The sequence below is a fragment of the Neofelis nebulosa genome, chromosome 5, assembly GCF_028018385.1.
Source record: "Neofelis nebulosa isolate mNeoNeb1 chromosome 5, mNeoNeb1.pri, whole genome shotgun sequence".
NCBI lineage: Eukaryota > Metazoa > Chordata > Mammalia > Carnivora > Felidae > Neofelis > Neofelis nebulosa.
The window spans coordinates 78,081,563-78,106,864 of NC_080786.1; the positions used below are offsets into that span (position 1 = coordinate 78,081,563).

Below are 25,302 nucleotides of genomic sequence, written 5' to 3' on the forward strand. Positions count from 1 at the left end.
TCATTTGTGATTGCAGCAAATCCATCCAGGCTGTGAAGGCTGAGGTCCTATCAGGCCTTCATCAGTAGAAAAGGAAAACTGTCAGATCCTCCGAGCCCCCAGGACACTCATTTATCATGGTGAGAAATATTGATGTTAATAAACCCTACCACCTCGTACAATTTCCTGTCATCGCCCTGCCCCTCCCAACCACTTTCTGTTTGAAGAATAAAACTCCCAGCAAACAGAGCTTCACACTTCTTGCAGACCTGTTGGATAAACACACAGAAATACTCACAGCAACCATTTCACACCTAATGAATGGGGGTTGAAGTTGTCTGACAGCACGGTGGGAGATTGGAGAGCTACTTTCCCTTGGATTCCCTCTCCTGGGAGCCTGGCAGCAATGGCTAAAACAAGGCTTTCCCCCCACTTCCTGCTTTTGAGGTGCTTTTGAGGGAAAGTCTGGCCTCTGGTCCCCAGGTCGGGAAAGCCCCCTCTGAGGCACGGGGCATGCTTTTCGAAACCCGCCCTTTTTCCGAACTCAGGGAAGAGACAAATTCAGATTTTGTGAGGCTTGAAAGTTGTGCAGTTTGAGGTCCTTCTTTAAGAAAAAGGATACCAAATTATGACACGAACTGAGATTTGAAAATTACCATTTATGCAAAATGAGAAAAGAAATCACAACCAATTTCAAATCTTGCAAATGCTAACCGACACCATAAACATCACAAAATCCAGAAACACGATACAATGTTTTGTAATTGCCTGGCACATGACTAAAGTATTTTTTCCTACCTTTTTTTGGGCCACATATTCTTTAGATTGCTTCTTCGCATGGCAACAATTTGATGACAGTTCTGCCAGAGGAAGACAAGTCAGACTTACCTCTAATGTGTTCGATCAAAATTTTTTTCTTATTGGCTGTTTCAAAAAGTTTCTCTCAGCGTTACAACTCATTATCGGAAGTGCCACATGTTACCTTTAGGATGGTTGTCGATTTGGGGAAAACCTCCAACAGCATTTCTTTCCGATGTGATGACATGACCCGAGAGCATATCAAGTTTTCTTCAGCAGTGACTAATCTTAAAAACTCTTTAAATCGAAAGTCACTCATCGATTTACTTATTAGTCATTCACGTCCTCACTGTAGATGGGTATCTTGCGTTGTAGGCTATTTTCACTGGTGTGAATTTATCAGCAAGAAGTGTAAATCTTTCTCTAATGTATTCATATGATTCACTCTTCATCATTAACTGGATTATTAAACGAGACAAAAGTCTGTTCATTATTATTCTGTTTGGAAGTTATCTCTCCTACTGAGTTACTGCTTTTGATATGATTAATGATAGTTCTATCCTTGAATCAGAATAATTTCTATCTATTTTATTGCTTTTCTTTTTCTATTAACTTTTTTCCTGAAATTTCTCTCAGTTCTGTGAATGTAAAGATGACGAAAGAATGTACCTTTCCTATGTGCCCCAACTGGGAATCTATACTATCTTGTTTCTTTTAATGAAATGTTCCAAAAGTGCCCTTGCAAATTGAATTAAAATGGCACAGACAGCTTTATGAACTTTTAAGTAGGCACCTTCCTTCTTATTTGTATTCAAGTTTCTCTTCTGAGTCTTCAAAAATAGTTTTTAGAGCCTTTTAAAGGTTGCTGTGTCCATGTTGCAAGGTTGAACAGATTTGTAATTGCAGGCCAGCCATTATCTACAGAATTCCAAAGCTGGGCACTGTAGGCCACATTCATACTGAAACGAAACATCTGGTCCTACACATTTTGGACAGTAGAAATATTCTTGGAAGACATTCCTATACCAGACACCCAATAACAACTCAACTATACATGGAAGTGATAGTGATTTGAAACCACACAATTATATCCCAACAGAGGAGATAACTAAATTAAGTAAGCCCCCAACTCAACGTCCCCCCTGGCCCACATACCCAAAATGCCCATGGGCCACAACACTGCCTGGGATAAGGGGGAGTATGAGGGAGAAGGAATTGCAGCAGAAAGAGATAATGGACTGTACCAACTGCAATAAAAAGTGTTTATTTTAAGGAAGTGTTTAACTTAAAAGAAGTCCCGAAATCTAGGAAAATGGGAGCAATAAGGTGGATAATGATAGTGATGGACTTAACCTGTAGAAAAGGTTAGTATCTATTGGTTCATGGTGATACAGATAAAATAACTGATTAAGTAATAAAGAAATGGGGGAGAAGGGACTTCTCTCTATAGAAGGTTTCCAATCAATAATTGTATAAAAGGAGGATGAAGATAGAAAATCACCAATTGGCAAATAACATAGCAATAATTATCGCAGGCAAGAATCATCAATGGATGCTAAAGTGGGTGAAAGTATGATGATAAACAGAATATTTGTATAGTATCAAAGTACCTCTTCATCAGATCCTTACTGATTCCTAGGGGGTGGCAGAGGTGGGGGAATAAAATTCTACAGAGGAGAAGCCTCACAGACACCTTAACCAAGTGGTCAAAGTTAATAGGACCAGAAATAAGACACATCAATATCAGGTACCACCTGATATAATGTCCAAGAAGAACATAACATCCCTGTCAAGTCAGTGAACTCTTTAGGGATCTATTGGTTTGGGGGTATGTGGGGACATCTCTTGGAAATAAAGGACAGATTAATGTATCCCTCACCTCTCACCACTAAGAAAGAAGCCCAATGCCTGGTAGGCCTCTTCAGGATCTGAAAGCCACTTAGTGATAAGGCTCTGACCCATTTACCAGGTAACACAGAAAGCTGTCCAGGCAAAACTTTGAGTCACAGCAAAACTAGGATGCAATGCAAAACCCATATTGCTTAGACCAAATGATTGAGCAGACTCTATTGATATTAGAGTTACCTGTGGTGGGAAAATAAAACACCATGTGGAGCTTATGGCATGCCCCAATAGGAGAATCACAATGTAGACCCAGAGGGTTCTGGAGCAAGGCCATGCCATCTGCAAAGAACATCTATATACCATTTGAAACATAGCTTCTGGCATGCTACTGGTCCTGATAGAGACGGAGCATCTGAAAAGTGACCATGTGACCAAAGCTTCCCATCATGAGTTGGTTGGCATCCAACCTACCAAGTCATTGGGTTGGCAGACTCAGCAGTAATCTGTATGTAATGGAAGTGGTTCATCTGGGACTGGGCACGAGCAGGGCCAGAGGGGAGTGTAAGCTGCATTGGTAGATGGCCCAGATGCCCATGTCATCCACCACTGCTGTACCAAGTTCTCTCCCGTAGATAAAACGTATTGCCACATGGGGGATGCCTTCCATCAGCCAAGCCAGTGGAGGCAGAAAGAGGCTGAGATTGGATGTATTGGCTTGGTTTGGAGATGCTAGCCAAAGATGGACTGTTGTGGCCATGGGGCAGTCCCGAGTGACAATGTTAAAGGAATCCTCTCATTAGACGGAACACATGGTTGTTTACTTTGTATGGAATAGGAGTAGGTATATAACTCAGGGCTGTGGAAAATGACTAGGCCGGTTGGCCAGGGGGCCTGAAAAGAGAAAGATTACAGGACTGGAGCCTGAGAAGAGCATGGTGGTGGGCCTATGGGAGTGGACAGGCAGAGTGATGATCTTTGTACTGCAGGTTAATGCCCAGCAGAGAGCATCTACCGTGGAGGAAGCACTAAACTCTGTGAAAATGGGGGTGCTATCCTCTAGGATGTAGTTAATACCCCCAATCAAAGACTATTATATAATTTGGTATCCCCAAATAGTAGAATACATAAGTCCAGGAACCAAGGGGTAAAAGTAGAAAAGGCTTTGCATACCTTCATTTCCAGTGTCTTGCCTGGGCATGTAATGCTTCTCACTACTGCAACATTCGACTCTGTAAGTCTACAGGTCTTGATTCCCTGAAGGAAACATTTGTATCTGGAAACATAGTAAATGCCTCATTAAACTTTAAGCCTCAGCTGCTGCCTAGTTACTGTAAGCTTCTTGTACCAAAAGAAGGAGGTGAGAAAAGGAGTCCTCATACGTGCAGGGTAATTGGCCTTGACTATCAGGAGGAGTTAGGGCTGCTGTAACACTGTGACACCAGATGATATCCTGGGGCTTTTCTTGGTACTCTCCTGCCTCATCTAATGATAACTTGACAAGTGCAGCAGGCATGGCCAGAGAACAGCATACTGACCAGAAGCTCAGGGATGATGGTTTGGGTCATCCTAGCAAAGTCAACAGTGAGAAGAATATAAAATGGGTAACTGTGCCCTTGAGACCAACTGCACCCACTTGAGTTATAGATCATCCTTCTCTAATCTTCCTGTGGAAAGCGGCAAAGGCGACCAGACAGAATTCTCACAGAGCTGTTCCCAGATAGAGAGCTTCCTACCAAAGTCCAAGCAGTGCACTAAGGCAGATAATCTGGTGCCTCACCCAGAAGCCTCCATTTAGGGTCAAGGCTCCCATTCCCTCAGCTGCCATGAGTGTTGGCTGTTGACTGCTCACATCTGAGCTCCTCTAGGAATTGCCCTCCCCTAAAGGGAATGGTCTCGGGAGCAGGCCGGGGCTCCATTGCCTCAGTCTGGGTCAATTCCAGAGGACCATCCCTATAGAATTGGCTGAGGCCTCTGTTGCAACTTCACCACACTGCAACCCCACCTTGTGCTCACTCCTGCTTCCTAACCCCCCTACAGGTGTTCTCAGAAACGATCACCCTGCGTACAAACTTCCTGCAAACCAACACCTGCTGCAAGCTGTCTCTCAAGGAACCTGACTCAAGACTCCCGATTTTTTCATGCTCTTGACACGAGTAGGAGTGCTTGCCCCCACACCTAATGGTCCCAACTACTACAGATGGGGGTGGGGGTGGGGAGGGTGATGTGAAGAGTCACGTGGACATAGAGGGCGAGCAAGAAGTAAAATTTGTGGTTTTCAGCCACTAAGCTGTGACTGTTGCTTGTTATCACGGTATAATCAAACCCATCCAGACTGATACAGAATCAATACAGTGATTGTGTCTTTAAAATTTTGCATATTTGGGGCCCAGTTTAGAGGTGGCCCAGGCCAAACCTCAATGTATGAAGCAAATGTAGGTCTGAGCTTATGGGTGACAAATTAGAATCAAGAAGGAAAGAGAGAAATGAAGTCAAGGAGGCTAGGTGTCAGCTCAGTGGAGCTTTTCTGGAGGCTGACTGAGAGTTGTAGGAAGGAATTCACTTAGAATTGCCTGCGGTGGTTGTTGGATAAGTCTGGAACATGAAGATGAATTACTAGTCAGCACGTCATGGTTAGAGTAGGTTAGCCAGCTGTCCATGTGGTTTCAGGTCACTGCCAAGAACTTTTTGTGGGTAATCCAGAGGGTTCTGGACTCCAGTGGAAAGCGAGTTGATACCTGTATCTGTGAGAAAAATAAAGATCAATACTTCAGAGTTGCATTCCATGTCTTCATCCAACAGGAGTTATGGATCTTAGACAAAGGTCCAGACACTAGACAGTGCGTTCATAGACAAGAGAATTTGTTAGAGTCCTTTCCAAAGAGATGTAAGCAATGGTTTTGCTGACTGAACTTGACTAGTCACGAGGCTTTACATCATGGTCCTGTCTGTAGGACCTCCAGGTAGGTGGTAGAGTTTCTTGAGCCCGTGAATGTGTCCTTGACGCCCGTGTGAATGCCTTGCCATATAACACAATGTTATCTGGCTCAGGAATGTTCTGAAGCAGCTGAGGAAGAAGCTTGTTAATATTTCATGAAGTGAAGTCTTGGGAATTTGTGTGTCGTTGACCTCATCAACCTAAGAGCCGTAAGTGATACATCTGGCCTCTTGCATCTAGTTTCGGCACAAATCTTGACCGTTTATTATTTCGAATCCCATTTTGATATTTCATTCCCTGTGTTCACTGCAGACAATGTGGGCATTGACAGCATGAATAATTCTGTAGGCTTTACAACTTTAAAACCTGACCTGTCAAATGCATGTCTCTATGGTTGTGGAGTATTCCGAATCTGGGAATGAAGGTTCATGGAGGCCTTTTACTGATCACCACTGCTTCAGCCTTGGCAGACAGATACGTGCTTCTACCCATCTTCAAGAGACCATAAATTACTAAAACAGGTGCATGCCGAGAGCATTCTCCTTATCTGGATAAATTGAGCTTGAATTTTAATTACAAATAGCCCCCAGAGAAGGGAATAAATGGCGTTCTCTTTTTTGACAGCCAGCGCATACTCCCTTTTCAATTGTGAGCCTGATAAATAGGGCAGTTCTTGGTGTGCTGTCTGGCCAGATGGAGAACACTGTGGACAAACAGGTTGAGCCTCCTGTGTCCTAGCCTCCCTCCTTTGTTACCATGGGTCATGTCATGGGTCACGGGTCATGGGTGAGCAAGGGGAGGGGGCAATGCTTTTTGTGCCAAGCATGATATGGGGGCAAAAGACTCTCTGCCCGTCTCCAAAGATTCTGATCTGAATCTGAGGCCTCTTCCAAAAGTACTGCCTGAGGAGAGTGCTAGACTCATGATGTTGGAAAGGAGCCGCAGTAGGAGAGTAGCCAGTGGCCAAGGCTGGGCTATGAGCCAAAGCAAACACCTTTTTATACAAGGTAAAGCCATCAGAAGTTTTCGTTTTTTCCATCCTCATAAACTGCCCAAAGGCACAGTGGGTGTCGGGCTTTGAAGAACTAGGTGTATCCAGCAGTCTGCCCCCAGGAGGCCAGGAGCTCCTGCAACCCCCTGGGGAGAACAGATTGTGTCCCAGGGACTAATCCTCTTTTTTTCCTTCTTAAACCAATGACTGCTTTACAGTCACTGTTAAACCCTGCAGAACACAATAACCCTGGGAGATAATCTTACCTCCATTTTACAGATGGAAGAAATCAGAGTCCAAGAGGCTGGTGAGTTGCATTGGCCAAGCCTGGCTCCAAAACACTTTCCCGTCACCTCTGCGACAGCCCTCTCTTCTGTAGTACCAGCCCAAGCTGGAGACTTGCTGATGAGCCTGTGTGTCCCAGGGAACACAGCAGTAGAAAAGAGACCTACTTTATTCATCTGTGTGTTCCTTCATCCTTTCCTTCCTTCCTTCCTTCCTTCCTTCCTTCCTTCCTTCCTTCCTTCCTTCCTTCCTTCCTTCCTTCCCCATTCATTAACTTAACAAATATTCATTCAACTGTTACTATGTCCCAGATACCCAGCTAAGTGCTGAACTAGGTAAACAAAACAGATGGCCCACTGAGGAAATCAGACACTAAACATGTAAACACACAAATAAATACATAATTGCAAATGGTGTGGGAGGCCTTTTTTCCAAAGTCGAGTACCATCAGCAGCCGCCATACTGGAAAAGCAATTTCAGTCGTGTGGTTGGTGAATCGGAACTGAGAAGTCCCAGAGCACCCCTGCTCAAAAGAAATAGGTGTGTAGCATGCAAACCTCGTAGGCAGACATACTTTCTAGGAGCAACGTTAGGGCAGGGGAGAACAAGCAGGTGAAATTAATTCTAATAATACATTTTATGTAACCCAATAGGTCCAAAACTATCATTTCAACAATATCTCATTACTGATGCGATATTTCACACTTTTTTTTTCAGGCTGTCATCAAAATCCAGTGTGTTTAAGGCTTACAGCAGATATGAATTCAAACTGATCTCTTTTCACGTGCCTAATACTACACTCTGGTTGTGGTTGCTATGTTGTACGGTACCCATTTCGTAGACACTGACAGAGTCATCTTGCACGTACGTTGGTGGTTTTCAACTTGGCTAACACGGGAATCGCTGGAGGACCATAGATTCTCATTTGATTGGTGTGGGGATGGGTTAGGGTTGCGGAGAGAGATTGCCTGGGTGTCAGTATATTTGAAAGCTCCCAAGGTGCTTTCAATGTGTAACATACTCCAAGCAATAGCACTTTGCACCCAAAGTCTTCAGAGCCTTCAAGGTGACAGGCTTGAAGCCCCCCATCTCAGCTGGCTAACCCCTGCCCTCTCCCCACCACGAGCTCAGCCCTGGCCCTAGGCTCCAGCCAGGCACCTCCGTTTGGAAAGTTGGGTTGAGGAACTCTGGGGCAGTTGTGATGGCCTGGCATCCACACCCCACTCTGACTTCTCATAAATCTGACCCTGCCTTCACTGTTGATTATCTCCTGTGCCTTCTCTTGCTCCAGGAATCTACCTTGTTTCCCTAGTCTTGGACCTGCCTTGGTCTCTTGCGTGTCCCCCAACTGTCCTATCCTGCCCCCTCTTCTGAGAGTACCTGTTGGGGCTTCTACCCTTTTTCCCACTTGCTGGGACACCTGTCACCTCTCTACCAGGTCCTCCAGATTCCCTGGATCCCTGGGCCCACCAGCCTGGCTGCTCTCCCTATGTCCCCAACTCCCCCTAGCACCTGGCCCACTTTCCCTGCCTTGGTGATTAACCCTTCCCTGCCCAATCCTTATCAGAGCATCTCAAGCTCAAGTCTCTCTAGCCTCTGATCATAATAGGCTCATTAATCTTTGTACCTATGTGCTTCGACCTTCCCCGGGAAACAAGAGCTTCACTTATTTCTATTTTTACCCTCTCTCCTTTACTTGTATTTAGTTTATTTTAATCTTTTTTTTTTTTTTGTCTCCAGTTGTTTCTCCTGCTCCAGACCTGCCATCCCCAGAGCAGAGAACAGAAAGTCTGATCAATAGCAGAACAGGCATGTTGCCCACAGCCACCATAGGAGGTGTTTGCTCCTGAGCTGACTCACTGCCCATGACTGGTTTGGGAGCATGGCGAGGGATGCAAAGCCAGTGGAGAAAAGTTCCCTGGGAGATTTGGTTTCAAGCTCAGTTTTCTCTTGGAGTCTCTTGTGTGAGGCTTGTATGAGTTTTTCTCCCCAAAGTCCTGAGGACAGTGTTGTTACATTCAGCCCTGTGGCCCTGTTATGAGCCCTTGGCTGAAAAGTTCATAATTTCTATGCTATTTTCCGTAACCATACAGCTGGCGTCTCCAGAGTCAAGCTTGTGAGGTAAATAAAATTAAGGCTGTGAGGCTGTTATATAAAACCTACCACAATTCTATTCCCACCAGAGATTTAGGGGAAGATGAAGAGAAGACAAGAAGAATTTTTAAATCCACTCATCGTACATACAGAGGCCAGGACTTAGGAGGCTCTTCTGGGTGTGAGGGCAGGAGGGATGACTTTCCTTACCTGTGGCAAATTGCTGCTGCCCTGAGCAACTAGGTGAAGTTTCTGAGGGAGCCAGCCAGTCCAGCCCTGGCCATTGGGCAAATATCAAGTTTATATTTGGATCACTCAATCTTGTTCATTAACCTAAGACACTAGAGTTTAGTAGCATTAATTGGTAGGGTGAACATTGCAGAACAGTAACAAGGGGCTTGTGGGGTCCTAGGTGGTTGGGTTGGTAGATGAATGGATGGATGGATGGATGGATGGATGGATGGATGAATGAGGGCCTACCCTGCTGACCATGAAAATAACTTATTCTTTTCTCTTATGTGCAGTGAGATCATATGTGGAAACATTAATTGATATATTTTTGTCCCTGATAATATATTTTTATTTCCTGACTTTTCCACCATTAAAAAGCAAAAGATCAAAACAGTGTCTTCTTCACCAGACTGTTGTGAAGATTAAATGAGATAATGGGGGAAAGCTGTTTAGCCAGGGTATTAACACATAGTAAGAGGACAATACATGCAGCTATTGTCATTATTTTTCCCATTTTACATTAATAATTTGTTCAAGATCACACAGTTAGTAAGTATAAAACCTGGATATATCTTGCCCCATTGGGAAGCAGCTCCTGGCTTGGATTTCTCCAGAACCTCACACTTCCCGCTTAGGCCCCTTGGAAGGAGAATAGTACCACTGAGGCCTCTTGATACAAGTGTAGACGAGTCTTCTCCTTCAAGTGGTCATGGTCCTGCACCGGAAGGAAAAAAAGAGGTGTGTGTGTGTGTGTGTGTGTGTGTGTGCGTGCACACGTCCACATGTTGAGGGCACAGGTAGAGAAGAAGTCTGCCATCCCATTTGGAAAAGGATGTATCTGGGAGGACTCAGATGTGCTTTCTTGAAAACTCTTATAGGAATGGAAGCTCTCAGTGTTTATATTGGGAGCCCAACCCCTGTGACTCTGATGGTCCCTCAGACAGGAGGAAAATGCAGAACTGGGAGGATACGGAAGAGGAGCCAGCTGTTCAGCCCTCCCTCTGCTCCTTCCTGGGACTCTTCAAAATAAATACGCCTGCACGAAGTTTCTGTGCAAAAGCAGGGGCCTCCCAGCTCCTCTCACCTCCATGCCTGCTTGTCCTGAATGTTTATCTTTGGACTCTGAGGAACCTCTGAGTTGAAGGAGAAGGAAGGAAAAGGGCCAGCCTCTGAGAGGTGGTGTTATTTGAGTAGAATACAAAGTTGCTGGGAAAATGAGACTTTTCAGCCAGAGGCACAGTCTGTAAGTCCCTGTTGGTTTCTAAGCTTCGCCATAGGGCTCCCTCCAGGGCCCTTCTAAGTCTGAGGCCCCAGAAGAGCTCAGGACTGAGAGCACACAGCTTGACAAGAGCCAGGTCCCCGCTCCTGGTGTTCAACCTGCCCGCAGCTACAGACCACAGAGCATGGACCTGAGCAAAGAGGTGACCCGTCCAAAAGGCGGCCCCCATGCCTACTCAAGACTCAGGATTGTTCCTCAAAGAGTCCGTAGAACCAACCCCAAGGGGGACATTACTGGAAGCAGAGCAGCCACTGCATTTTCTCTGGTCAGATTTCACCTGTAACTCATAACGTCTGTTTTCCTGGTGCTCAACAACAACAGCAAAATCTCCATCTGAAATTATAGTTAATTTAAACATTTTTAAAGCTATATTTCCAGAAGGACCTTCAACGTTTCTTTTTTTTTTAAGTTTATTTATTTATTTTGAGAGAGAGAGAGAGAGAGAGAGAGAGAGCGCGCCCGCGTGAATGGGGTAGAGGCAAAGAGAGAGGAAGAGAGAGAGAATCTCAAGCAGTCTCCATGCTGTCAGTGCAGAGCCCGATGCAGGGCTCAATCTCATGAACTGTGAGATCATGACCTGAGCCAAAAGCAAGAGTCAGATGCTTAACCGACTGAACCACCCAGATGCCCCAAGGACCTTCAACTTTTAAACATAGCATCCAAAACAGTGGCTTTCCTTAAATATGTAAATGAAGTAGCTGAAGCATACAGCTTGGGTGAGACACATTTATCATGAACACACTGCAAAGATTCTCAAAGAGCAGCCGGCGGAGCAGTCATGTGGCAGAGAACACACATGCCACTTAAAGGACACCCATGCATGAAAATTCAGCTTTGGTAAAGCAGCTAAATTACTGAAGGGAAGCTTTAAATTTTCTAAGATTTTTCTCGGGACTCCTTTTGATAGAGTCGCTCTGGATCACTTACAATATAGTCTGATTTACAAAAAGCCCATCTGGTCACAACACACACAATGTAAAAGTGAAATGATTTGGTTTGGCTAGAGAAGAAAGGAGAATCTGTTGCTCATACCCTCATGCAAGGGTAATGTCCAGTTGACTCAGGGGAGCACCTTTCCTGGAATTCTTAGCAGGATCTATCCTCGAAGAGACGGTCCCAGTAATCCACGACTGCGACAAGTACAGACGAGGAGCTCGTGTGGCTTATAAGTAAAGTTAAGAGGAAGGAACAGCCACTATTATGTCACATCAGCGTCGAAGATGACAGAGGCTGTTCAAGACGGACCAGGACAATGGGGACAGGCGTATGTTGCAGCGGGGACAAGGCTTACACCTGGAGGAGGGTCATGGTCCAGGAACCAGACAAGCAGCTAAGAACCAGGGGATTCATGGAAGCCAAATTATAAAGCACAGCTGTGGTGTTGAGGTCGGTGAACTTGGGGGTTCATGCGATCTGAGACTTCAGCCAGGCATAGGTTCAGAAACTAGAGTTAGAGGTAAATTGAAGACTGGAGGGGTCATCAATGTTAGCCAAGGAACCCCAGACCTATAGGTGTGGGAAAGGTCAACTCTAACTCTGAGGTAAGAAGATTGCATGTCTGAAGGCAAAGCCAGAGGTCAGGCGGGAAGCAAGGGCTCACCTGCAACGGTTTCTCCCTGGAAGAGGGGGTATCATAATGTGCAAAGGAACAGGAAATTAAATCTTACTCTCTCCTGACTCCCTATCTAGAGCCCAAGCTCTTATCTTCCCGTAACTCTTGTTACCTGAGTGAGATACATAACCAACTTGTCAGGGATCCAATAAGAGAGATAAGATGGTCTTCCCAAAGCCATGTCTTCTGCACACCATTACTGGACCGAAGGAAGCGCTCCCAGGAGGGAAATTAAACCCTGAGGACCTCAGCATTTGACTTGCTGCCACAAATTTGGTAAACCGTATCCCAGCCTGGACAAGACCCGGGGTGCCTTCCACACTGCCCTATGACTTTGGAGGGTTGAAAACAAGGGAAGCAAGAGGAGAGAGGGAGAGCTCTGCCCACCTCCATTTTCCCCCAGAGCTATTCCTCAGTGCAGGCATCCTGAGTGGAATGCCTAACGGTGGGGGAGGAGGGGTGGTGGGAGGGTGGGGGTGGGGGAAGAGGATGAAAGAGAGGCCTTCAGAGAGGCACCGTGTCCATTCGCTTAATGGAAACGGTGAGAGAGGGAGAGAAGGGAGCAGAGCGGCAGAGGGCCCGAGCCTAGTTAAGTCATTGCAGGTACTGTGCTCTCCGGTACTAGGTAGCATGCTCCAGTCCATTTTTATCAGTGGCCAAGATAAAAACAGGAGGCATGTCCATCAAATCTGAGATACCGCAGAACTGTCAGGAAAAGCTAAAGCATCAGAGAGCAGATTTGGGGTCTAAATTCACCGCAACAAACTAGGTAAAGTTGGAATTTAATCAGAAACGGAAAGGCCTTCACTAGGGTCCAAAACCACAGTCGCATGACACAGAATGGGCAAGGCACGGCTCGACAGCAAGCTGGGGGGGCGCCTGGACTTCCTGCTGTGTCATCAGAAGCGTGCTGGCTGCGAGTTAGGAGTATGCTTCTCCACCCTGGCAGGAGCATCACAGGGGGCCTGTAAGCGGTTCTTTAGGAAGGACTTCCACAAAAGAGGGCTAGCAAGCGGGAAAGTGGGAGCAGGGTTCCACACCAGGCGCTCCAGAGAAAACCCGAGAACCCGGCCATGCACCCTGCAGGGAAGAGCTGTGGACAGGGTGAACTGTGTAATTCTCGGCACCCAGCGCAAAAGGAAAAGGTAGCACCCTTTGTTCCTGGAGCAGGAAAAGAAAAGGGTCGTTAAAGATACTACAATGTGAAGCTTTTCCTTTTAAAATTGTTTTTACTAAAAAATTAAAAAAAAAATTTTTTTATCAAGTTTTGAAACAGAGAGTTGCAGAAACAACTTTTTCTGAACAGTTTGAGAGCACATTGGCCAGCACAATGGTCCATCATCCCAGAATACTCTGTATTTCCTACAAACACACCTGTGCAGAACCACAACACAACCAGAAAAAATCAGGAAGTTTCCCAGGGAAACATTACTATCACCTAATGCACAGAACCATTCACATTTTGCAAATTGTCTCTATAATGTCTCTTTTATAGTGAAAGAATTCAGTCCGGGATCATGCATTGCATTTAGTTGTCCTGTTTCTTTAGTCTTCAATCTGGCACAGCTGCTCAATCTTTCCTTAACTTTCAAGCCTCAACACGTTTGAAAATTCCAGGCTAGTTACTTTGCAGAATGACCCTCAGTTTAGCTTGTCTGATATTTTCTCCTGATTAGATCCAGGTTATACATCTTTGGCAGGAATATCCCAGAAGTTGTGCTGTGTTCTTCTCGATCCGTCCTCTCATGTGGCATAAGATTTTGATTTGTCCCATTACTGATGATAATCGCTTTGGTTACTTGATTAAAGTGGTGTCTCCCACTGTAAAGTTACTCATTGTTCTTTGTAACAATATTTTGGAGGGAGATACTTTAAAACTATTAAATGTCTTGTTCCTCATCAAAATAAATAAATAAATAAAAATAAAATTGTTTTTACTTACAAAGACATAAAACATGGGGGTGATAACCGAGATTCGTAATTTGCCTAACATTTTGATGTCACCATTTAATATAATACAATAGATAACTTTATTAATGTGACGTATTGACCGAGCATAAGATTTCTCTGCAGATTCATTTAAACTTGCAGCGATTTCACTCCCATTCGGTGTAATTAAAGGCAACATGAGTTACTCTTGGCAAATGTGAGAGTAGGAGCTGACAACTAATCTTTTTAATTTTGAGAATAATCTTCCTGATGATGCAGCTGCTACTGAGCTATTAAAAGTATTTTATAGGCTGTGTCAACATTGGGATAGCTTTCTGATGAATTATTTTGAAAAGTATATTTTAGTACACCTAGAGCTGATGATTCACATGAAACAATTTCTCTAAAGAATTTTACTTTTTGCTACAAATCAGTTTCATGTTGTCTGAATCTAACTTTGAAGGCATTTTATACAACGGCATTTTATTTTATTTTATTTTTAAGTTTTATTTATCTATGGAATCTCGACACCCAATGTGGGGCTCGAATTCATGACCCTAAGATCAAGAGTTGCACGTTCTTCCGACTGAGCCCGCCAGATGCCCCTGTATTAAGGTTTCCTCTGACATTTCCTGTAACTTGTGAAAGTCATACAAGAAACTGAAAGTGGCCTCATGATTTTATATAACTCAGAGCATCTGTTTATGCATGCTATCTCTGTCTCTTCCATTACAAGGAAAATTAATTTTACAACTGTCTGCTTTATTGAAAATCGGTTCATCTATGGCCTCATGTGAAAATAGTGTTCTTTTCCATCCAATGCATAATCTTTAAATTTAATTTCTCCTCTAAGGCCGTGCATATTTGCTTTGCAACGTTGTAGCAGTTCAAAACCAGAGAGTCAGGCTCTTTGAAGAATTCTGGTAAGGGGGGGGGGGTGGGCTATGAGCTACATGATACACTTTCTTGCAATGTGTATGCTTTTTCTTGTAATAACTTATTGACAGAGTTTACTGGGTTAGCTTTGGCAGCCCCTATCTTGGGGTTCAGGCCAGAGAGTGAATGTGTGTGTGCAGATGTTGCCAGGATGGGTCCTGGGGACAGACAGGCAAGCCAGCCTCCCACCAGCCGTCTCCCTGCTGCTCTCCTGCACAGCCCCACCTCCCTCCCTGAGCCTGGTGGCTGCTGCTTCTGCCACTGCTGGTACTGTCATCACCACTGGTCTTGGCCCAGCTTCTGCCCCAGGCTGCCCAGCCGACTGCTCCGCACGCGTGCTGCCCACTGCCCCCTGTGGCAGCCGACTTGGGACCGTGCCCCCTCTGGGTGTCTCCTCCGCTCACATACTCTGCTCTACTGTCCCATCAGACTTCACTTACGGAGCATGAGTTCCAAGATAAAATGATTAAGAATTTGAGTCAGTGACGGCAGGACATTAAACCAAACACAGAGCCCCTTGTGAGGTGCTACCTGTGTGACCACACAGGTCACACACCCTGCTTGTGGGAGAGGGTCAGGTAAATGATGCGGATCCGAGGCTGGACTTCAGCACGTCTGCACATGCATAACTGAGCGGTAAAATGCTCCCCAAACGTCAATTTGCTTGGGTTTTCCTATATCGAATGCACAGAGAAGCTTGCACCTCAGAAGGGAGGGGCAGGGGAGAATGAAATGGATCAGTACCTGGACCCTAGCTCAGCCCCAGAGACAGGCACCCGACCCAGCCCCTTGCAAAGGGAGTTGCAGGCAGAAGCTGCAGGAGCCATTCTAGGGGAGGGTGGGGGGGGGCTTGCTTCAGATGCACTCAGCAGGGAGGGTGTTGAAATGTAGATTCCTGGTGCCACCCCCTCCCCTCCCGCCCCCAGCCCTGGAATTTCTAACTCAGTAGGTCTGGGTATGGCCTGGGAATCTGCAACTTGAACACATGCCCCCAGACAATCTTAATATGCACTCAAGTTTGAGAACTACATAGAAAGGACTTTGCGGCCCTGAAACCTGATGCCCACAGCCCAGCATTGTTCCCCTTGCCCCTGCAAAAACACCAGCAACTATTGCACAGAGAATCCCCGAGGCTGCAACCCACTCAGGGCCCCTGTGCCAGAACATTAAATAGGAGAAAAATGAGCCAGGGAAGGAGTGAGTCTCCTACTAATTCTTTTAGCATGAATTAAATCTGATTTTCACAAAAACACTTTAAGGATGTTTTTAAATCTCTCTTTGCAATCCAAACCATCGCAAGCACTCAAAGGTACAAGCAGCTTTCCCCACAGCTTTCAAAATACTGCAAAGAAGATGATTCGGCCTGCGGCTGACCACCGCTGCCAGTCCAGCAAGGAGCTGTGGGACAGTGCACTTCCCCACCAAATGCCTCCCCCGCTCCACTTTTAATATGTATGTCTGGTCTGCACATCAGCCCAACAAAATTGGCGGTACCATCCACAATTTGCATAAGAGCACACTGAGGCTCAGAGAATTGCTTAAAATCCCAGAGTAAGTAGTGGAGCCAGGACTCAAGCCAAGGAGGACGGGTTCAAACCCTGGGCTATTCCCAGTGCGCCGAGCTGGGAACGCCCCCGCTTTTTCTCTGGCTTCAGCAGAGCTTTGTGAAATGGTGGTTATTAGTCATACCTGCTCCCTCCCTTCCTCACAGATAGGAAGAGGGAAATTGCAGATCTTCCTGTGCCTCGTCAGTAAGAAGCTGTTAGCTGTGAGCCCAAACGTAAATGTCTATAAGGGTCAGGCAGGTTATGTCAACGATAAATTAAGCCAGATTTTAAAAATTAACTTAAAGCTAGGTAGTATATCAAACATATAAAAATAGTGTCTATTCCACAAAGAAAGACGTTCAAAGATTTTTCCCATGCCACATAAGAAAGCTCTTTAGTTCTAATTGTCCCCATGTCTGCATCTTGCACCTGCAATCTTAGAGCCTTGAGGGCAGGCTGCGTGTATGATATTAATCTTATTCCAGCCCTCAGCCTCCTCGGATGCCTAGGCATACGGACGATTACAGGAATGGTGACTAGACAGGATTAACAAAAGAAAAAATGTCGGGCAGAAGGATTTAGGCTAACTAATGGAGAAAGAATGCCCCCATTCACCAAGAGTATACGTCAGGCAAGTCCTTGGATTTGCTCCCTGTGTTCTATTATTTCCTAGGCTTTTAGGTCTAAGATCCTATTATTCTAACACAGAGAGAATTTGTTTACTTTTAAACCCTGGATTTGGTTTATCAAAAATGCTGTCTGTATGTTTTCTTCTTGAGACCTTAGAAGAAAGAAAACTTGTCCCCTGCGTGGGATGGCTTAAATGTGGTTTTATCTAAGGACAGGAGGAGTTCTTAGTTCTTAATTAATTATCCTGCCTCAAATGATTTGGATAAACAGGTCTAGTCTTTCTGCACTGCTCCTCCTTGGTAGAGACCCACTCATTATTTTATTCAACCTTCACACTAACCCTCCAGGGTGTTATTATTCCTATTTCACAGATGATGACATTGCAGCTCAAAGAAGTTAAGTGCCCTTCCTTCCTCCCCTCCTTCCTTCTTTAAATTGCATTAATTTTTGACAAGCTACAAAAGGTAGAAAAGGGTGGGGATAAGAATGTGTGTTACTTAAGCCCCTTATGTTATGTCGAACCACAATTGAAAGTTTGTGCTGTGGTTGTTTGCTTTGTCTCCCACCAAACTTGAACCCTCTGAATGTAGCTCATGGTGGCAAATTATACAGGAAGCCTTCCCGGACTCCTGTCAGTTTCCTTTTAGGTCCATTCTTGTCGACCCTCATAGCACTCATCTAGATAATCCAACTGTTTAACCAATGTCTCTGTGCCCCAATAGACTACAAGTTTCCCGAGAACAGGAGCCTTATCTTTTTTGCTCCTTGTTATATCTCTAGCACCTAACGCAGTGCTTTGTACATCCCATGCACTCAATATTTGTTAATTAATGTGATAGGTATCCTGGTGCACCTAATTTCATACTCCTAGACCTAAAATGCACCTACTGGTGCAAAGGCCAGATCAAAATTATGTACATTTTCAATTTTAATAGATATTGGTAAAGAGTCCTCTTAAAAAGTTATATAAATCTACATCCCTTCCAACGATGTGTAAAAACGCTTGTTTCTCCACGCCTTTGCCAAACCAATTTGATCTTTGCCAACCTAACTGAAGATGGAATCACCAAATATTGCATCCATATTTTTCTTAATGTTTATTTATTTCTGAGATAGGGCAAGCAGGGGAGTGGCAGAGGGGGACGGACAGAGGACCTGAAAGGGGGTCTTCGCTGACAGTCTGACAGCTGTGAGCCTGATGTGGGGCTCGAACTCACAAACTGTGAGATCATGACTGAGTCAAAGTCAGATGCTTAACCAACTGAGCCACCCAGGTGCAAGTCTGGGAGGGACAGAGAGAGAAGGGGGAGAGAGAATCCCAAGCAGGTTCCATGCTGTCAGCCCAACATGGGGCTTGATCTCAGGAACTGTGAGATCATGACCTGGGCCACAATCAAGAGTTGGATGCTTGGGGCACCTGGGTGGCTCAGTCAGTTAAGCTTCTGACCTCAGCTCAGGTCATGATCTCATGGTTCATGGGTTTGAGCCCCACATCAGGCTCTGTGCTGACAGCTTGGAGCCTGGAGCCTGCTTTGGATTCTGTATACCTCTCTCTCTCTCTCTCTCTCTCTCTCTCTTTTTCTGCCCCTCCCCCACTCATGCTCGGTCTCTCTCTCCAAAACAAATAAACATTAAAAAAATTAAAAATTAAAAAGGAGTTGGATGCTTAACCCACTGAGCCACCCAGGTGCCCCTATATTTTTCTTATTTAAGTGAAGTTGAGCATCTTTCAAATGTCCTTTATATTTTCTTTTATGCAAACTATGTGTTCATGATCTTTGCCTATTTTTCTATTGGATTATAAGTTTTATCATTGTAGTAACTCTATTATAAGGAAATTAGCCCTTTGTTATGCATGCTGCAAATGGTTTTCCCAGTTAGTCTGTTCTCTTTATGGCATTTTTTTTTTCTCAAGCAATTTAAAAAAAGCATATAGATGAACCATCAGAATTAAGTTTTCTAGATATTATTTCCTGGTTAGAAGAATATTCTCCATTCCAATATACAAAATTCTCACATGGTTTCTTCTAGTATTTTTATGGCTCTTTCTCTCTTTTTAAGTCTTTGACCCATCAGAAATTTATTTTGGAATAAGATATGGAAATATTTTATTCAGCAAGTTTCTTCATGTTTGACTTTACAACTTAGGGCTGAACACCTATAGACAAGCCCCGATTGAAAGGTTTTTTTTTTTTTTTTTTAGGCACCCCACTTAGATGACTCTTTCCAGAATGCATTAATTCATTCACTCATTCATTCATTCAATACTGTGCTTATTATGCACAAGGCACTTTAAGTGAGAGAGGAAACTCAAAGACTAACATCCAGTTTTTCCCCTCGAGAACCCCCACAGGCTTGGAAGCACATAGTAAACAAATGACCATTTTAATACATGCACACACGCATGCACACACACACGCACGCGCGCACAAGCGTGGACATGTAGGCAATGGTTGTTATGAGTGTCCAATGGGGAGCATGCAACCCAGGAATAGATGTCCCGAAGGAAGTGAGCAATGTCTGAGCATCTTAGAGAATGAACAGGCATTAACCAGTCAAGGAGCATCCTAAGATGAAGAGAAAACATGAGCAGAATCGGGTAAGAAAAAGCTCTAAGGAGTTCATGGCAAAAAGTAGAGAAAGATAAGCCTGGAAAGGCAAACAGGGGCCAGGTTAACAGAAGGCCTTGTTTGTCATGGGAGTGACCTGGACCTCATCCTGAGGACAATGGAAGCCAATAAAGGATTTTAAATAAGGGAGTGACACATCATATGGAGAATGGATTTATGGGAGCCAAGAGTGCAGGGAGAGTCACCTGTTGGGAGACTATTGTGACAGTACAGGTATAAGACAATATAAGAGTACATTAGGACAGTGATCGTAAGAATAGAAAGTAGGAGAGATTTTGGTACTGACCTCTTTGTTCCTCTCATCTCCTCTAGTCTATGTAATCTCTCACTGCTTCCTTAGCTCCCTTACATCCAGTGCCTGCCAACATCTCGTTTTCTCCCCATCTCACCCACCCAATCCCCTCCATTTGTCAGTATAACAGTATATGTCTTTGAGTTGCTAAAGTCTTCTCACTCATAGCTTTTGGTCTAGGGAAATTATCTCCTTGAGAAGTAAACAGACAGGTTTGTGTAAGTGGCAAGGAGCTTTCTGGGAGAAAGGAATCAAAACCCGATTGTTTTCTTTTTTGAGGCTCAGTGTTTTTAGAACTCATGTGATGAATTTCAGTTTTAAAAAGCTGATTGGCCACAGGTGTTCATTTCTTTGCCCTACCCAAATGTCGCCAAAATGATAGTAAAGGAATAAAAATGGATATAAGGATGTACAGAAGAAGCAGTAGACATGACATCTAAATGAAGTTTTGATGGACTGAAAGCATCCTCTGACTTAGCAGAAAAAAAAAACAACAAATTATAACTTAAGAGTCTGTCATAGAAAATTCTGACATTAGATAGAACCTACAGACTGCTGAGAGGCTCAGGATTTGGACGCCCTGCTTCACAAGAAGGATTAGGCTCTGGTTTGAAAACAAGAGCTGTTGTTTGAAAGTCTGCATACAGTGTGTTGGGACCCCATGTCCTTCCCCATTCCACACGGCCACAAAACTGAAATTTGCAACTATCCTAGTGAAAAATCTGGCTCAGTGTTTGAAAATCCTAAGGAAAAGTCAACCAATTGACAGGCTCTATCCACATACCATGGAACTTCCTAGTGGCTTTACAGTGCTTTGCTCTTAAAAGGAATAGATAGGGGCACCTGAGTGGCTCAGTACATTGGGTGACCGACTTCAACTCAGGTCATGATCTCAAGGTTTGTGAGTTTGAGCCCCATGTCAGGTTCTGTGCTGACAGACAGCTCAGAGTCCTTAGCCTGTTTCAGATTCTGTGTTTCCCTCTCTCTCTGCCCCTCCCCTGCTTGCACTCTCTGTCAAAAATGAATAAACATTTAAAAAAAATTTTTTTTAAAGGAATAGATAGCCCAAGATAGGACACATAAGGAATGTTTCTAACATGGGAGAGACAAAACCTTCAGAAAACAAAAGGAAATTGGAGGAAACAGGCAATACAAGACACATAAGAAATGATAACACATCACGAAATAAGACCATAAGAACTTTAGAAGAACTTTGACTGACTTGGATAATTCGGGATGACAGAACATTTGACGGGGAAAGTAGATTGTAGTAAAACAGACAAATGCAAAACAAATTAATTATAAAAGCTAAGAAAAAAACCAAGGGCCATACAAGAATGGAAACATAATCTAACTTGCTACCTGGAGCAATGGTGAAAAATATTTGCTTAGCCAAAATAATGAAATATGGAGTGTAAATTTACCAAAACATTGCAGTGTAAACATGTTTGGGAGATAGTGAAGGAAACGGGAAGGAGTGTTCATATAGAAGAGCTAAATCCTTACCTACCAAAGTAGGAAGTATAGGAAGTGGCTAAAGTTAGATAAAGAATTAAGGGAGAACTGGAGGCAAATTCTAGAAGAGCTAGCTGACAGTTGTGGGTAGTTGCCTCCAGGGATCGGGACTGGAGGATGGGAGGGTTACAAAGAATGGCAAAGAGACTGGTGTTTCCAACATGGACCTTTTAATGTCATCTGACTTTGAAGTTACGAACACATGTTACTTTGATTTATAAAATTAATTATGGATAAAAAGAACACTGCTAAGGATTGGGACAGACTTACTTGAAATCAATGAACAAAAAGACACCAGAGGCTCTTCATGGCACGTAGGAAGCACTCAAGAGGCATCTTCAATTATTCTCACTATAGCAGCGAGTAGGGAAGCCAGCAGACTTTACAACATCATTACCTGTCCATGACTGGTCTTTGTCTACAACTGGCAGGGACTTCTCCTGTGTCAGTTACCATACTTAGCTTTGACTTGAGAGCTGAGCACTGTGGCTCAGCTGAGGTCAAAAGAAACCCTTAACTTGGGGGAAAATAGTAACCTTGTGGGGGAGAAACTTGGCAGACCCCACCTAAGCCAAGTGATCAAGGCTGACATCCCCAGTGGTATCCTTAGCTCTTCTGAGTTTCAAGTTATTTCAAATTAAAAAACGTTTTGAAAAGTACAGAGAAGCAGCAAAATCTGTGAGACAGCAATTTACAGAAACACAAAGTGGCCAGTAGACATGTGAACATATGCCCAGCACCCCTAAAAATCAGAGAAATACAATATTTAAAAATTATGAGATACCGCCTTAGCCCCACCAGAATGGGAGAAAGTAGAAGAGAAGGAAAACAGCTACTACTTATGAGAAGGTTAGGGGTGAGGCTCCCCCTACAAATGCTATCTTTCATTGTCAGTAGGAATGGGATAGTAACCCTTTTGGAGATCAACTTTGCTCTATCTTTTTAAAAAATATATATTTCTTTTGAGGGAGAGAGAGCAAGCACATGTGCACAGGGGAAGGCAGAGAGAGGGAGAGAGAGACAGAGAGAGAAGGCACAAGTTGAGGAGGGGCCGAGAGAGAGGGAGAAAAATAATCCCAAGCAGGCTCTGCACTGTCAGCACAGAGCCTGACATGGGGCTAGAACTCGCCAACTGTGAGATCATGTCATGAGCCCAAATTAAGAGTCAGCCACTCAATCGATGGAACCACCCAGGAACCCCTGCTCTATCTTTTAAAATAAAAAAAAAAAATATGCATACTCTTCCCTCCCTCCCACTGGAATCTATCTGATAGAAATAGAAGAATCCGTGGGGATATAATAACCATATATTTGATGATATTTTTTTTCAGTGGCCAACAAAAACCAGTTAAAATCCAAACAAAAGGAAAATAAATAAAAACAACAATTTACCAGGAACTCAGTTGATAAAAGAAGGAGTTGGAGTTAGATCTCTATCAGAAGACTTAGGGAGTTTTGTAGAGTATATTTTTTCATATTTTCCCCCTTCCCTGGTGGCTAGCCTAGGGCCTGGTATACAAGCTGGTTATCAAGGGTTACCTGCAATGGGAAGGAAGTTGATGTAGGAGAAGAGGAAGGCAGAAGGGAAAAGGGAGGTCAGAGAGCAAAAGACTGCATTAAAAAAAATTCTCCAAAATAAAAACAGCATGCATGAAATAGTCTCACTTATGTCAGATGATACGTGTGTGTGTGCACAACACTTACGTATATGCAAAATATTGTCACCAAATGGTTAATGGGATCATCTCTGGGTGGTGGGATTTCAAGTCATTTTTAAATTTTTTCTTATCCTTTTGTCTGCTGTTCAAATTATTTCAAAGACCATGTGTTCGTTATATAAACCCTAAACAGCAATAAAAGCTGTTTTCACAGCAAGGAAAAAAAAAAATCTTGCCAAGGATCCATCATCCATGAGCCTACCTGATGATTTCTTTAAAACAAAGTCAGCCCTGTCCTGGAGCAGACATGGTGCTTTGTTTTACTACGCGATGAAAGAGGTGGTCTTTCTTTTACATATATTCTAACGTTCCCTCGTTCTTGCCATGAGGGTTCCTCGGCACTCTGAGCATTGCTAAATATCCATGGCCCATTTCTAATTTTTTTTTTTAATGTTTCTATTTATTTTTGAGACAGAGAGAGACAGAGCATGAGCAGGGGAGGGGCAGAGAGAGGGGGAGACACAGAATCCGAAGTGGGCTCCAGGCTCTGAGCTGTCAGCACAGAGCTCGATGCGGGGCTCGAACCCACAAACTGTGAGATCATGACCTGAGCTGAAGTCGGACACTCAACCGACTGAGCCACCCAGGCGCCCCCCATGGCCCATTTCTAAACCTGAAATCATTTCATAGATTTGGTTATCGTCTTCTCCATCAGTTGTGCTACTCCCCTGCTGCAGATAGGAACCCGGGGCTGAGGGGATGAAAACCCCCATCCTAACACCACACAACTGAGCACACTCCCAGGCACAACCCCCAGAAGCTGGAGATAAAGAGAATGGCAGTTCTGAACATTCTTAGGCTAATTTCTTCATCTTGCTGCAGCGCGAGTGTCCATGCAAAGCCATCCTTCCTCTTTGCCCTTTGATCTTGCAGGGCAGCTGCAAGGTCAGCTGCAGGGCCAGGCCCCTCCCCAAATGCTTCCTGACTAGAGAACCACTACTATCCTTCTCCTCTTGCAGCCGGCAAGCTTTAAGGAGTCATGGTGCTTCCTGCTTTCAGCCCCAGCATCACTGCAGCCTGATGGTGCCCTGTGAGCCTGTTCACTATAAGCTCTCTGACCACTAAAGCCAGTAAATCTCCCACAACAGAAACCACCTGGAGGAGAGCCAGGCAGAGGCCTTGACATTCGTGTTCTAGGAGGAAGGGAAGATAGAGGGACCAGCACAGGTGGCTCCAGCCGGCCCACAGCTGCTGTTCTCAGGGCTCATTCTGCCACTCAATTAAAATGACGGGCAATCAGAATAATAAAATCAGAGCATCTTTGAATACAGCACTAATGACCCCGACAATCATAAATCCTCAAGGGCAGGACCAGGGACTCCTAGAATTTTGCATTGGAAGGTACCTCGGAGAGCATGTGGTCCCGTTTCTCCACCAAGGTGACTCTTCGGAGAAACCGGAGTGTGGTGACCGTGTGGCCACAATATCCTGTGAGTGTGGGGACATGCCCAAGGTAGCAAATGTAAGCAGCATTTCTGTGGCTCTAACTTCCGAAATAGCACAGGAGGGCAAAGAATGTCCCTTCTCTTGGGTCACTTCCTGAGCCACTGTTCTCTAGAAGTCTCTGGTCCTCCTGTACCGTCCCCTAAGGCTTCATCCTACATTGGAGAAGGTTTGAGGTGGAAGAGGAGGCTTTGGAAACTTTAAATTGTCTTCACCACTTCTGTTGAGGATCTAGCCTTATAGACTGTCCCTGAGAAAAAGAAGAAAGAAGGGGAAATTCTTACCTCTCTCCACTTCAGGACTATGGACTATTTTTGTCGACATTTTTTGCTCCCCCCACCTCCATCTCTTTGGCTCTTATATCTAAAAACAAACAAATAACACCAGGCTGTTCTGTGAATTATATAGAATCTGAGCTAATTTGGTCCTCTCCTTCCTCCCATCCACCGAAGGCTCTGGCCGCAGCCCGTGAGCATTAGAAAATAACTTGTCACCCACTCACCTCCCCGTCTCATTCTTAAAGGAAAATATTTATATTATGCCACAGAAAGGGTTTCCATGGCAGTGACGACTGTAAAACTGTTGCCTTGGCAACCGCTTGAGTCCATCTTGA

General features: G+C 44.4%; 1 long non-coding RNA gene across 1 annotated transcript; it reads right to left on the reverse strand.

Moving 5' to 3' along the window:
• Positions 1-704: 704 nt before the first annotated feature.
• On the reverse strand, positions 705-25,302 carry LOC131512291 (uncharacterized). Its single transcript, XR_009262071.1, has 3 exons — positions 24,974-25,302; positions 3,793-3,895; positions 705-839 (listed from the first exon to the last, which is right to left on the reverse strand). It is a non-coding gene; the product is annotated as an uncharacterized LOC131512291 (long non-coding RNA).